The 9,642-nt window shown below is 38.2% G+C and overlaps 1 protein-coding gene across 4 annotated transcripts in view; it reads right to left on the minus strand.

Moving 5' to 3' along the window:
- kek5 (leucine-rich repeat, immunoglobulin-like domain-containing kekkon 5 protein) overlaps positions 1 to 9,108 on the minus strand; it is a 292,283-nt gene extending 283,175 nt beyond the window's left edge. For all 4 annotated transcript variants that reach the window (XM_069132089.1, XM_069132086.1, XM_069132090.1 and 1 more), the window contains exon 1: positions 9,062 to 9,108. The gene's annotated coding sequence lies outside the window, so the exon portion shown is untranslated. The remainder of the gene's footprint in view (positions 1 to 9,061) is intronic.
- Positions 9,109 to 9,642: the final 534 nt, after the last annotated feature.

Genomic DNA, 9,642 nt, shown 5'->3' on the forward strand with positions numbered 1-9,642 from the left:
AGATAACCACTTACATCTTGGCATTTAAAAAATATCTGTCAATGTTATGTCAGTTTCTATCTTTGTACGTATTTCATACGTGATTCCTAATACGTTCAAGACATATCTTCCAGCGTACGAGGCATTTAATCTTACGAAACGTACACAACGCATAAATTATTCATGTTAATTCTAAATATTATGTTTAAAGATATTATAGAAAAAGATCAAACTATAAATGAAGCAATTTTACAACTAATCAATATAGCAAAGTAATCAGTTAACTAGATTTGTCACAAATGAAATTAGTTGAAACGCAACCGCAACAACTTCTTTCCTGCCATCATACCTGGAACTCGTTTTTCATCATAAAACAAAGGATCTAAAACACAGAGGAAAATTCCAGCGTCCTTATTGTCGGGAAACTTTTCGACGACACCTACTGCAGGCAGAACGTCCTTCCTTGTAAAGTTGCCAGTTTTTGTCGACTGGCTACGTTTCACGTTGAAACTTACGGAAGCCACGAGCAAGTCGCGGACTGATGAATTATTGTACATTAGCGGAGAACGTCGCTTTGTCCGGGAATAGTAGCGTACAAAGTTAAAGACTCTGCGAATTTTGTATTCCAGGAGGTAGAATTGTTGCGAAAAATAACAGGTCACGAAATTATGAATGGCCGGTTGAGCTCACTGAATAAACGAACGAGCCTTGAAATTTACAAGTTTCCGCCGCTATCGCGCGCGCCATTGTCACCGGGTGTTTCGAATTTTCGCCGATTCATTGAAATAAGTCGATCCCGTGATTCAATTGCCGCCACCGTAATAAATATCGGTGATGAAATTTTCGAAGGGAAATTAATTTTATCTTGATGAAAGCGAGAAATTATTAGCGCGCGTGAAAATTTCCTAAAGTAAAATTAATGCCGATTCGACCGGACGGTGGTGAAAAATTGTCAATGGCCAAAGAAATTTTTAAAGCGATATTAATATCCATCCAGAATCGTCGGAGAACGAAAAATTGTCAGTAGCCAAAGAAATTTTCAAAGCAAAATTAATTTCACCCGACCCACTCTGGACGTAGGAAGCGAAAAATCGCTTGGCCACGGAATCGAGTCGTGAGTAATGTGATTCGCGTATAAAATCCGTGCCAATTTTCGACCGGATTTCCTAGAGGAGCTGTATGAAAAGCTGAATGGCTGACGCGCGTTGATTGCATGCCTTATAACTGTAAGAAGGGATACATCGTTCACACGGATACGCACTTACCCTTCTGCAGTGAGTTACGTTCTCTCACGAATAAACAACTATACTCGCAGAGATTTCTCAACGGGTCCCTTGCGTTCTCTGTGTCCGCCTCGTATAAATCGTCGGGTAACATTCTTCGTCTCTGCCTGCCGCACCATCTAACTTATTCCTGCATGCTTGCGGTGTACAGTTTGATGTAAACGATCAAACATTCACGGGATGAAATGAAGGCAAACGAGCTCGTCGTTCTGCTACTATATACATATACGTATATAGGTTTGTTTCTTATTTGAACATGCAATGGAGTTGGTAGTGATAATACTGATATTGCCTGTCGATGAATATTGATAGTTCGAATAGTGGATGCTTGATTGTCGATAACGATATTTGTAGATACGGGAAAGAAATAGGACGTAAGTCGTGTTAGGTGTAATATATCAATGGAAATGGACTTGGGTATTCAGAAAGTGCAACATCATTCGTCTTTGTAACAAGTATAGTATCCGATAACGTTGAGATTCGGTAGTATTAAGAAGTCAACGACAAAGATAGAGTATCTATTCTTAGATACTTATCAATGTCTGCATATTGCAGTATATAATTATTGATCAAAAACATAGAATTTTTGTATTGATAAAGATACAAACTTTTCTTAGAGACACTGCCGGGTGAAATTTCACTAAGGTTGTCAATAATCTAATTAGCCTAACGAAGATTGAGATTCGTAGATGGAAATATAATTATTATACGACAGGACAGATAATCAAAAACGTGAAATTGATAACCACAGAACGTTTTTGAATCTTCTCATTAGATTGTCGATAAGATACGATGGAAACATCGTATTGGTCAATATTAGGATACCAGCATAGGTCGACTGATTGCAGCATCTGGAACTATGTATCTCCCCTAGTTATCAAACGTTTGAAGATTTAGTGGCGTCAGAGGGGTTATCGCTTCTAATCGCGAACACAATTTAAGGCTCGTCGATGTGGTGAACGTTACGCCAGATTCACCAAACGTCCTTGAATTCAATAGCGTTGGAAATGTTACATCTGTATGTAATCAATGGATCAATCGATGTGAAGCTGGAGTGCGCAACGTGTGTGAATGTAGTATGGATTTACCACTCGTAATCGGTGGATTTGATAACGTCACGTGTAGAGTAGTCCGTAGATGTGGAACATCTTTGGTTTCAATGACGTTAGAAGTACTACATCTAAAGTGATTCACAGTTGCTAGAATTACGCTTGATTTTATAGCACGTCGAGTATTATCGCCAGATGGATAATTTTGATATTATGCACGACCATTAAAAAATTCGCTCGATAATAAAATTGTAATTATCAGAAACGATCGTCCACGATTCGCTTAACACACACACACACGCGCGCGCGCATATACACATATGGTCGAACAGGAAATCACAGTTGTTTGCAGCCGCACGAAAGAGAAACGGCGTTCTCCGGAAACGAGCGATAAGAAACTGGTTCCTTCACCTCTGATCCTACCGATTTACCGTCAAAGAGTTTATTTCTTCCAACTTGGCGACGGATCTATCGCACTTCCTTAATTGTATCGGTAGGATCAGAAAGGACGAAGAGGAAAGCGAGAACACGCTCGAAGCTTACCAAGGAAACGCGGCAGCTCGCGGATATTTTTCCACCAACGCGGCAAGTTCATTTTCAGCTGGGTCACGTGCTTGCCTCGAATGGCGGGCAAAGAAAGGAAAATCCCGAGCCTCGGGGCTCGTAAAATTTCGTGCGGTCCCAGCCAGCTGCTGGTAGATTAAACGCTTTTTATCCGAAACTAATCCAGTATGCAGAATCGAATTAAAATTGTCCTCTCTTGGATATCATTTACGGTCCCGCTGAGGTTTTTCCAGTTTTCGATGCTGCGATATTTCGCGAAAATTGCGGAGAAATTTATTTCATGAACCTTTCCGGTGTGAATGCCCCTGTGACCTCACTGCTACTGTCATTTGTTTCTAAAAGTAGAAGATGCCTGTGACTTTGTATTACTTTTCTTAGATTCGAAGATCGATATACGTATACTTTTACAAATCATATTAGATTTCGTTTTATTTTTATTCGTGTTAATTATAGTAACTGTGTCGACGAGAAGGAAGAATATCTATCATGAATATACAATACGAATATCGAATTATTTTCTCCTTTGAGAGTGAATATGAAGATAAACGTAACGAATATCTGCACTTTGTAGAATTTCAACGCAAAAAATTTGTTCGACGGTATAACGCTAACTGATTTAATACAAAGCACGCATGTAGGTATAATCAGTGTCTACATTAATAGTGATGCTTTAAATAAATATCTTTCCAAATAAATATCTACAAACTACATTCTAACAGCGTTTTTCATTCTGTACAGATGAATGAAGTTTATGATTTTTCACTTGCATATACTCGAATACAACATTCTAAAATTCTAAATAATTATAACTATATTTTATCCTTCATTCTGCATAAATTTATGTGTAGACATTTTTAATATACCTACCTAGCAGCTCATTAGGGAAAATACATCATGTTTCTCGTAAATATAATAAACCATTTGTACGAACTAAATTACTTAATCAACGTAAAAACAAGGATATACGGAATTCAGTTAAAAATTCTATTTAAGGGTCTACTACAACTAATGTAATGTAATGTAACTACACTAAACTAATGTTCTTTCGCGGTGTTAATCTCCGCTAAAAGAAACTATAACGCCGCTCAATTACCGTTCAAGAGAATGTTTTCAGGCTGGTGTAAGATACTTAAACATGTTCAAAGACTTGCGGAAATTTCACCAACCCGTTTCCGGCTCCTCGTGAGTCTCGTCTTTCGTGTTAGAGCAGAAGTTAATCTAAAAAGCGAAGAAACAGACGTTCCGCCGCGCCGGCCAATACACGTTGTCGTGTTCTTTCGAGAGACACGAGAGAGCTTAAAAATGGCAGCCAAATACTCGTATATCTTGACCGTGCAGACGGTTAAAAATATTCTCAACCCGAGTAAAAATACAAGCCCCTTACACGCTACAGTGGTTGAGCAGGTTTATTGACAATGCTGTTGTCTTCTACAACGAAAACGAGCTCAGTATATTCCTGTAATGAAATATAACAGCGCAAGCTTGTCTGGATCAGGATTAAACCATATGAATAATTGCAATAGCGTGAAAAGTTCCGTTTGTGTGATATTTCGATCGCGACAAATCAAATATTTAACTTGACGATTGTTAAATCAATAGATGAATAATTCTGATGAAACGATTACTAAACGTAGACATTCTGTTTCCTTGTAATATATGTAATATATATTACATGTAATATATATTTGTATATATATATAATGTATATATATATATAATGTAATATATATTTCATCATATGAAAAAAATATCCGTATATTTTTCAAATTAATTAATGTTACGATTTGTTGATTTCCCAAAAAGACGATAAACGCTACTTTCGCTTATCAGCTTGTCAACATTCACGTTTCTCACTCATACATGGTGCTACTATAAATCAATCAAAGTTTTTGGACGCATACACGCGGTCCAGTTACTGAAATCACCCTGTATATAATTATTTCCTGACATAAGTTATTGTTCGTAATAGCAGCACTCAAGTAACAAACGAAAAAAATGGAGTAGCGAAGAGGAAAAACTGTATAAGAACCAGATTCCTCGTAAGAATTAGACAGGTATTTCGCGTGGTATCGTGACCGAAGCAATTTGCATCGTAATGAAAGTCAATTACAGCGCGTTCCATAAATCACGAACGCGTACACGCCACTGGTCGTCGCCGGATTTTGTGTGTATCGTTCGATACTTGTAGATTTAGGAGAATATCGCGGTCCCGTCGCACTGGAACCGCGCAACTTCCATTCCAACTAGCGCGCACAACGTCGAATACGCGTGGCGAGCGTTCCAGTCTATCTAAATTTATTTCCATAAACGGCGTAAGTCGTTCGAGCTGTTCGATCGTGACCGTCTGTCGGTTTTAAAAAGGACTTGGCGGTTCGAGAAGTTTTATTGGGGATGGTGTTCAGTATCTGGACAAAAGAGAGACAAAGTTTCCTAATCCGCAAGGATCCGCGAGAAAGTTTAACCGTTTTTTTCCCTCCCGTTGTACGATTACTTTGCATTCATTTCCGTTGATTACGGGAACTTATTTGCTTGCAGCCAGAGAGAATGAAAAGAGAAGAAGCTTCGTATACTTTGTTTGCTGGTTTATCGCTGAAAGAATACTTTTATCTCGGTATTTTATTTGAGAAAATTTCTAGATGCTTACTTTGATAATTATAACAGTGTTGGATTAAAACTTAAGGAGAAATTGAGTATTAAAATTGTAAAAGTTGTAATTTAAAACAATATAAGAGGAAAGATAATACGAAGTAATGTTATATTAGAATATTACATGTAAAGCAAGCGAATATGAAATCTTTGAATTATCGGTTTGTTATTTTATTGAAAGAATTATGTAAATTGCGTTACCCTTACTCACGCTTTCGTATAGCAAGTTCAGTTTGAATCGGTGCGAAATCCAAACGCGGTGTGTCGTATTTTATCTTCGCGTCGTAAAATCTAGAAAAAGTCGACCAAACTGTGGAAACTTTTAGTTGCTTGTTCAGTGCTTCGCGGAGCGAAAGGAAGTCATCAATACGTTCTTTTACCTCGAGTTTGCTATTCAAAAACCAGATGCCTCCAACAACTTAAGCAGTTTATCCAACGTGATTATCTTAAGTCGTATATGAAGTTAACATTGAAAAACTATAGAGGAACGAAAGAACATATAGAATCATTTAGTTTGCCATGAAGGATAGCAAGCATTAATTATTCTCCGATATCGTGTTATTATCCATAGCAAAATACCTTCGATTTTCATAAGACATACGTCATTTTCATTTATGATCCTTAATCGTGGTAAAACCATCTTTTACCATTCAATATTCTTCCCCAAAAGCAAAATACACGTAGTTCCCTCCATCAGAGCTCGTTCACTAAGCTTAGAAAATAAATCCGCTATTTTTGTTACCGGAAAGCGCACGAGGGAGACCGCTTAAGGAGATTACTCGTCTCAAAGTAATTCAAAATAAAACGAAGAGACCGGCCGAGGCAAATAGCGGACGGACGGACGATTAAATGCTTCAAGACGTTACATCACCTTTTTTCCAACTTTCAACAGGGATGAAATTAACCTTGCCCTGCTTCTCAGCGTGGAACTTTTTCTTTCGATTCATTAAAACTTCAAGGCTCGGGCATGTTGTATGATAACGCCGTGAAACGACGATTCGGCGGATCTTCCGGCCAGAAAAAAGCAAAGAAGGCCAGAAAACGGAACGAGTTGCTTTCTTTCGCTCTCTGTCTCTCTCTCTCTCTCTGTATTTTTTCTGCTTGTGTATGTAATTGTTTGTGTGTGTGTTTTAAGCCCACCCTCCGATCTCTCCTTGTGCGCCAAATTCACGAAACAGGACGTGCGATAGCCTGGTTCGCCTGGCTCTTCGGTACTTTTTCCAGCGTAGCAAGACGATTTAATAAAGGGAGCAGAAACATCGCAGTTCTTGCAAGCTGGAACGGATTGAAGCTCGAGTGGCTTATTTCTTCACCAGCCAGACTATTTTACTCGAAATTTCCTCCTTTGCGTGCCGAGTGGCCCGTGCCTCGGCACGACAAGATATAAGCGAGGCAATTAGCCGCGTTAAGATAAACAATATCGTGATGATTTTTTATAAAGGAAAAGGAGATAGAGACACGTATCCACAATTTTATTGAGGAGGGAAACGTACTCTGCGGTACTTGTGTCCGATCTAAAACGTACTTTGCAACCAATACTGTTGTAAATTTGTGAACTGATATAATTGATAATATATCCAAGGTATAACATTTCACTGTAGTATCATTTGAGAAAATTGAAACGTGGTCCTCATTAAACCATTCTTCTTATCACTTCGATATTTTACAGAGAGTCTTCCTATTTCCTATACAGGGTGCGGCCTAAAGATATATCAAAGCATGGATGACTTCTTATGAAAAAATAAAAAAAGAAAATATAGAATCAAATCTTTTTCTTCGAAGCTTAGCTTTCGAGAAATTCAAGTTTGAAAATTAAGTAATTAAGAAAATTAAGTGTACTTGAACTTGACTAATCACCGACTGAATATGACTAAACATTATATATGACACTATCCTAGATGCGAAAATAATTGAAAAGTGAAGAATACAATTTTTCCATTTAAGGTATCATTTCCAAAAGATTGAATTTGCACGTGTTTAGTCGTGAATCTGCCTAATAGTCGTGTATGATAGATTTTCAAATTTATTTTCCTCGGAAATAAAGCACCTTGTGAAAAAATGTTATTCTACACTTTCGATTTATCCTCACACGTAGAATGACTTCCTGCTGATTATTTAGTCCTGTCCAGTCCGAAATTAACCATGTTCGAGTATACCTGATAAATTTTCAAATTTGATTTTCTCAAAAACTAAGCTCCGGACGGGAAGATTTTATCTTACACTTAGTTCCTGTCTTTTCATGAAGAATCACCACGTGCCCTTTTATGCATAATTTTCGGCCGCAGCCTGTATAATCCAACTCATACAAATTCAATGAGCAACGATATAAATATCCCAAAATTTAAATAATATAGCGATATATAATTAAAAAAAAAAAAAAATAGTTAAACTCGAATCCAACGTAAGGGAACAATAGACATCGTTCGAGTCTTATATTTCTGTCCAGTCAGAGAGATACACGAAACGCCTGTCCGCGTCGCGGTAAAAGGCAACAAAAGTATTTGCAGCGATGACCGAGCAATCTGAATGGGTTCGTTGCCGGTTAACCGAATGGCCGCACGAGAACGGCGTGGCGCGGCGTGGCGCCGACGTTTTTTTACCAAACAATTAGACGAGAACGGTGAACACGAACGGCGAGAGCGCATTTAGGACGAGGCCTTCGCCTGACAAATCGGTTCCGCGAGGTTTCTCGTGAAAACAGGCCTCGTTACAGAATCAAGTCTACGATTTTTTAATTCTACTCTTTCGCCTTGCGAAAGTTTATATCTTTATTTTAGATGCAACAAAAGTAAGATCCTAGCCTGTGGCGGAACTTCAAAGCAACAGAGAGTGGAAGGAGGAGAGAGAAACAGGGAGAGAAAGGAAAAGTTGGATTTTTAGGTTTGTTAGCCATGGTCCATTAAAAATTAATAAATTTCAACCAACCGACACAGCAGCCCTGAAGCACCGCACGAGTGGAGAAATCTGCTTCAACTACAATTAACGAGCTAAATAAAAAGCTCTTTCGGATCGGAGATTTTCATTTCAATCTCGTTTCCTTTGTTTTCTGTATTTTTCCCATTTCCGTTTTATTTTTACCAGACTTCCAGATTCGCTATATTTTGCCAGACCTCCTATTTTTTCTGTTTTCATCATAAAAATGGCAGAGTTGCTTCAACTCGCTCACAGCGTGCCGTTTAATTTCTAGTACTCTCGACTGTAAATAATTAGTATTGCCAGCTGGCCGGGCCGGTGAAAAATTAATTTCTTCCATCGTCCATAGTAATAATCGCGAGGTAGCTGTCACGTGACCTTTCTGTGGTTATGAGTGATATCGTTTCGAATCAAAATGGAAAATCCGAACCGGGGACGCGAGCAACGCATTACATGTGAGAAAAGAAACTGTACGGGGTCTCAGCAGGAACAACCGCCTCGGTTTGAAAACGGCAAGAATCGTACATCTAAATCGAGTCACGGCACGTTTCTTTGAAAGCGCTGTCATTAGGCTACGTAAGCACATCAGAGACGCACACAGACTCGTTAATGATCACTCGGTCTTACCTCGAAAATCTCGATCTTCCTGTTCCTCATGGGATGGAAATCTGAAACAGAAGATGTTACAAGTTTTTAACTTGGTTCTGTAAGATAGCAAGCAGCAGTTTTACCTATTTTACATAAAAAACGGTTTATGATTTCGGTTTCACAGCAGAGATAGTCATAAATAGATCTACTGTCCGAATATTCAAAGATAGTAGTTAACGTCACGCTTGTAAATTGATTTTCCAATTTTTAAAGAAGCGCGCTAGTTAAATTGGTATTCAAAGAGCAGCCAACTAAGCTTGTACGCACAATATTCAACGTTGCTTATAAATAACAAAATGAAATCGATTATATGTTCCTATGTATATTCTTCTCCTTACTGTTTAATTAACAATTACATTCCCTAACATCTACCATAAACTTCTTCGTTAATTCCAATGACTGAATGCCTCCCTAAAAGTCTACACAATAATAAACGTTTCCACAAATTTGAATCACAACTCTCATTAACGATCCAACTTCTAATAGTCTCTTTTTTTACGTTTTCCATCATTCGATTCACCGTTAGCCAAACCATAGCAAACAGTTGCAAGAACGAAGAA

Source organism: Bombus flavifrons, chromosome 2 (genome assembly GCF_040668555.2).
Source record: "Bombus flavifrons isolate JBK064 chromosome 2, iyBomFlav1_principal, whole genome shotgun sequence".
NCBI lineage: Eukaryota > Metazoa > Arthropoda > Insecta > Hymenoptera > Apidae > Bombus > Bombus flavifrons.